Source organism: Schistocerca americana, chromosome 1, assembly GCF_021461395.2.
Source record: "Schistocerca americana isolate TAMUIC-IGC-003095 chromosome 1, iqSchAmer2.1, whole genome shotgun sequence".
NCBI lineage: Eukaryota > Metazoa > Arthropoda > Insecta > Orthoptera > Acrididae > Schistocerca > Schistocerca americana.
This window is the reverse complement of record NC_060119.1, coordinates 908,087,931-908,093,930: the sequence shown is the minus strand read 5'-3', so window position 1 is coordinate 908,093,930 and position 6,000 is coordinate 908,087,931. Positions and strand designations below refer to the sequence as shown.

The following is a 6,000-nucleotide window of genomic DNA, read 5'->3' as shown; positions in this document are numbered from 1 at the left end:
AGCAACCAAAGACATCGTAAAAAATGAATGAGTAATCACAAATAAAATGCATTATCAGGTGATATGAGAATATATGAAATTAGATCCGAGTGGTGAGCTATTGTCCAAATGATATGCATCGTACGCAACTTCTGCAGCAATAATATTTTTCGTAATATTGCTATATTGGTATTTTATAATTTATTCACTTATGTATACAGCGTGTTCTGTGTTGGAACCACTCAGAGCGGTGCTAATGTTTATTTATTTATTTATTCATCCGTAAACAAATTTCTTTGTATGGATGTCGTCATTATACATACATGTCTATATTATTTTGTCATATAAGGTAATAAAATACAAGCTACATGTAATAAATTCATTATATATATATATATATATATATATATATATATATATATATATATATATATTACACACACAATTTATCATTGAACTACATAATGCAGAAGAACCTGCCTCAATCAAAAGCAATATATCACAAGACTCCTCTAATACTTGTATGAGTAAATTACAATCTAGTATGTCCACTTTATAATTTTTTAACCTGATTATTTATTTATGCCAATTTTATGCTGCATGAATTCTCTCATCGAGTAAAAACTATTTTTTAATAAATATTCTTTAAGGAATACTTTAAATTTACAGAGTTCCTTTATGTTTTTTATTTCTTTCGGCAGTTTATTGTATATCTTGACACCTTGGTAAAACATAGTGATTTGGGTTTTAGTTTTATTCATTCTGTCTAGGTACAAGCAGTTACTGTTTCTGGTTTGGTGATCATGTATGCAGCTGTTTGCTAAGTATTGCTCAATATTTTTGTGAATAAAAACTGTAGTTTGCAAGATATATTTACTTGGGATTGTCAGAATACCCCACTTTTTAAACAGCTCACCGCAGTGTGCTCTTTTGTGACTCTCGTTCATTATTCTGATAGCTCGTTTTTGCAATCTGAACACATGTTCCACATTTTGGGCATTTGCACCCCAGAATATTATGCCGTAACTTATTATAGAATGTATGTGTGCAAAGTACGTCATTTTCTGGCATGAACTATTGCACACAGTGACTAATATTCGTAAGGCATAGCATGCTGTGCTGATTTTTTTTCCCAAGCATCCTAATATGTTCATCCCATTTTAATTGTTGATCAACTAACCAAAAATTTTGTGCTGGCTACACACTCTACAGTTTAGTTTTGAACTTTAAGTTTTGTCATATTCGGTTTTTTCTTTATATAGAAGTTCATGTTATTAGTCTTCATCCAAAACAGTATAGATGGACAATGTGTTATGTTCTCTGATGTACCACTGGTAGGGGCGCGTGTTACGTGACATGGATAGGTTCCCATTTAAAACAAATAAGTCAATCACATTTTTCGTTTATCGCAACCAATGATTTTGGGGAACTGCACTGTTACCACAAGTTGTACCTCGTTTCACTATCCGGCGCTAGATGGGACTACAGGTTGCGAACGTTGTTCATTCACACTAATGCCGGTAGATGGCAGACTATTACACTTGCACGACGATATTGAGTGACGTCCATGTGTTATTGTGTTTACAGATAGGTAAATACGCAGGGAAACATCATTGCTTCAGCGTGTAATAATCAGTTCTGGCGTGTTTCGGTAAGTTGGAGATATTGTGTATGCTTTTCAGTTTATATTTATGCCTTCATCAACGTAATGTTGCTGAAGTCCTCCAGTATTAATTGCCGAATGCACCTGAACAAGTTGCAACCATAAACTGCAGCTAATATGTCCGCGATTTTCGTGATTTATTAAAACGCCGGCTATTTGATCCTGTATCAAACCTTAGCGAGAGTTGCCTCATGTATGGGATGCACCTATTGCAATATGGAAGTGTGATGTGTTAAGTACTCCCTTAATGACAGTCGGCTTTGCATTACGTTATTCTGATTTTAGCTATTCGAGAATTTTTGCTGTTGTGCAATGGGCATCTTCTCCAAGTAATGTAATGTTAAGTTGGGATCCACGTCGCTCATCTAATAGATGTCAGGTTTTTGCATAATGAATCGCCTCATTACTGTTGCAAAACGTAGATTTTAAGGAGAAGCTAAATGTTCCTTTGCGAATTGGCTGCCCGTTTTAAACGCTTAGCCAGTCATACAAATTAAGTTTCCAGTATAAAAATGTAAGAAAGTAACCAGGGTTATACTGCGCACGAATTGTGTATTGTGAGACAAAGTGTATTCCTTTTTCTTTCTTCCTAGCGATGGATCAGGTTGCACTGTGTTTTGTAGCCTATCCTTGAAACCATACTTTGTATTACATAAAATATTTGATTCACTTCCACATATTTTATGTAAAAGGCACTGTTATTGATTTGAATGACGGAATGAACACAAATAAGACAATGTCTTACATGCGGATGGGATAAAATTATTTGATGTTTTCATACTACTCAATCATGTTTGGTTCATTTCGTTGGTTTATGTGGAAATTCAGAGTTTTAGCTGCCACATGTTATCACTGGTAGCCCTATCCTTTTCTAACAAACAGCAGTTATTTTTCATATTGTATGTTTCCTAAAACCAATGTCAGTTTCGTCAATGCCTCATTCTTTATAGGCCTATGACAGAAATAAGGAAACATTTTGTTTTTCTGGATAGAACTGAAACTTAACATTCTTATTACATGTCCTGAATGATAAGCATTTCTTATACCGTAAAATCTGATCATTTAATTCTTCTCACCTGTGTATGCCTTTCAGAATCAGATAAACGTTATAAGACACCATTACATAATGAATAAAATTCAAACTTTTTCCCTCGTTTTTTGCAACAATGTGGTAGGTTTCTAGCAGCAAGGAGGAACATTTCTATGCAAAATACAATTATGTGTTACTGTTGTTTCAAATTATCATTCTTAAGATCATAGAACAGAACATGCATTATTCAAATTATTTCATTATTATTAGTTCAGCTTTTTCTGGTATAGCATTAGGCAATAAATTTTAAAAAGAAACACTGCAATAACATCCTATATTTTACCACAATAGAATGAATGAATACAGAGTCTATCTATACAATAAGGTTTGTTTGCAGAGTCAGCAACAATTTGTTTTGTTTTGTGCATCAGTTTATTCAAATACAGTAACAACTATCAGCACTTTTTCTTTCCCCGTTTCAGAGCAGTGCTGTTGGGAGCAGAGGAAGCAAGCTCCAACCATATACTGTGTAAGATAGCTGGAGGTGGAAGGATTAAACTTCATGTCCTCCTCAAACAAGAGATGTGTAACCTGTTTTTTGTGCTTTATACTGATAGCTGATCAAATAAAATAGTTATGCAGGGAAAAAATATATTTTTTTTTGTCCCTTCCACCAAAGCTTAAACTGTTGGTGACGTAGAGCACATATAACACAATATCTATTTATACACAGACTATGCAACATAAACTACAATTAATGGAAGACAGCATTTAGCAACAGTGCTGTGTTTTCCATTGTGTCTATTGTTATTTGGTGGTATATATTAGTGAAAACACTAAAAGTCAAGACTTAGATAAGATCTCTGTATGGTCTAAAAATTGGCAGTTGACCCTAAAAATGAAAAGTGTGAGGTCATCCACATGAGTGCTGAAAGTAATCCATTTAACTTTGGTTACACTATAAATCAATCAAATGTAATGGCTGTAAATCCAATTAAATATCTCAGAATTACAATTGCGAACCATTTAAAGTGGAAAGAACACACACAGAAGGTGTAGTGGGGAAGGTGAAACAATGACTTCATTTTATTGTTAGAACACTTAGAAGGCGAAACAGATGTGCTCAGGAGACTGCCTACACTATGCTTGTCCATTCTCTTTTGGAGTACCGAGCGAGGTGGCGCAGTGGTTAGCACACTGGACTCGCATTCGGGAGGACGATGGTTCAATCCCGTGTCCGGCCATCCTGATTTGGGTTTTCCGTGATTTCCCTAAATCACTCCAGGCAAATGCCGGGATGGTTCCTTTGAAAGGGCACGGCCGATTTCCTTCCCCGTCCTTCCCTAATCCGGTGAGACCGATGACCTTGCTGTTTGGTCTCTTCCCCCAAACAATTCAATCCAATCTTTTGGAGTATGGACGCATGGTGTGGGATCCTTACCACATAGTATTAACAAAGTGCATTGAGAAAGTTCAAAGGAGGGTAGCACATTTTGTATTAGCAAGGAATATTTAAGAGAGAGTTGCCATGGACATGATAAAGAATTTGGGGTGGACTTCTTTAAGACAAAGGTATTTTTCATTGTGGTGGGATCTTCTCATGAAATTTCAATCACCAACTTCCTCCTCTGAAAGCAAAAATATTTTTCTAATGCCGACCTACATTAGGAGAAATGAACAGCAGATTAAAATAATGGAAATCAGAGCTTGCACAGAAAGATATGAGTGTTGATTTCTTCTGCATTCTGTTAGAGAGTAGGATAACAGAATTATTGTGAAGGTGGTTCGATGAACCCCATGCCAGGCACTGAAGTGTGGTTTGCAGAGTAGCCATGTCGATGCAGAGCCCAAAAAGAAGGAAAATAAAGTACAGCAGATATTGCATTGATATTGCTTACTGACCTCAAAAGTAACTTACATTAATGTAGTTTACAATATGTTGCATGCACAAAACAAAACAGATGGTGCTTTCTGTTTAACCTGCTATAATACTTGTATCTGGTTCAACGGTACACTGGTCAAATAGAGCTTTTGCAGTACCTCTTTGCAAACCATGCAGAAGGTATGTGGCATAGTTCAATAAATTTTAACAGTGGTATAGATATAGGACAGAGAAGTGATTTATTCATGTTCATGTGCTACTAGTATTATAACATAAAATATCAAATAAATGCTGATAAAAGTATTTTGCAGCTCACCTTAAGATGAGGCTTCAAAAGGAGTGATTGTATTTGAACATCCAACATACCAGTTAATCATGTTACATGGACAGCATTTCTTTCATGTTCTGATTTTGCCACATATTGAAGTTTCTATCACATTTGCAACTTGTATAGAAAATATATAGCTGTTGGTTGTGATGATGAAATTATGAAAACTACGTTATGTGAAGGCTCTTTCTTCATTTTCTGGTTTTACTGCTTACAGACATTTATTTCTTTTATTACCGATTCATGTATAACCTTTGCAGTATCTGCATAGATGTGAAATGCATTGTAATCAAAACATAAATAATTTCATATCAAATATAGAGTCTATGTGATACTGTCATTTTCCGTCAATTTCTGTCTGCATCCAGAGTCCTGAGAATAGGGGGATTGGGGGGGGGGGGGGGGAGTGAGAGAGTTTGTGCATCTCCTTAATAGCTTGTTGGTTCACCTTTGGAATGCAGTACAGCAGCAGTTCTCTGCAGCATGGATACATCAATGGTGAGTTTCCAGAGATAGGTGGCACCAGATATCTGTAAACTCTCTCACAAGCTTCTGACCTGTTGTTTGTGGGCATGTAGCTGCTATCTGTTTTCATCAGGCAAATATGTAGGCCAACATGTCAATATGAGCTCACTATCACACTTCTCAAACCACTGTACCACCTTTCTAGACTTGTGACACACACATTTGTTCTGCTGGAAGATGCCGTCTCCACCAAGGATGACGTGAAACATAAAAAGGATGCAGGTGGCCAACAATGATTTTCTCATAGTTCACAGTTTTCATGAACTCATCAATTACTGTTACATGCCCAAAAGAAGTCCATGTGAGTGTTCCTCATAACATAGTACATTCATGCACAGCTGTTAGCCTTCTGTAACAAATAATGTGATGTGTATGGCCAGATGACATATTTGCAGTGATAAATGCTCTATCTTCATGTAGGAGGTGTCTGCTGCAAGTCCTTATGTTCTACATTGTGTGCTGAACCATGTACACTGAAACACTTGTGCCTGCACCGACCTTGTACTCACTCACAGTCACCTATGCTGCGTTTCAGAGCGAGCAAATGTCTGACCTCCATGTTCTGTGATGAGGTGTGAATCTCCAACACCTTT

General features: G+C 36.3%; 1 protein-coding gene across 2 annotated transcripts in view; it reads left to right on the top strand.

The window, feature by feature from the left end:
- The first annotated feature begins 1,484 nt into the window (after positions 1-1,484).
- The window catches only part of LOC124615190 (PAX3- and PAX7-binding protein 1), a 172,775-nt gene continuing 168,259 nt past the window's right edge, over positions 1,485-6,000 (top strand). The window contains exons 1-2 of one of the 2 annotated variants that reach the window (XR_006979766.1): positions 1,485-1,630; positions 3,155-3,324. The gene's annotated coding sequence lies outside the window, so the exon portion shown is untranslated. Of the gene's footprint in view, positions 1,631-3,154; positions 3,325-6,000 lie in introns of those variants that run through there. The other variant, XM_047143007.1, reaches the window with a different exon arrangement.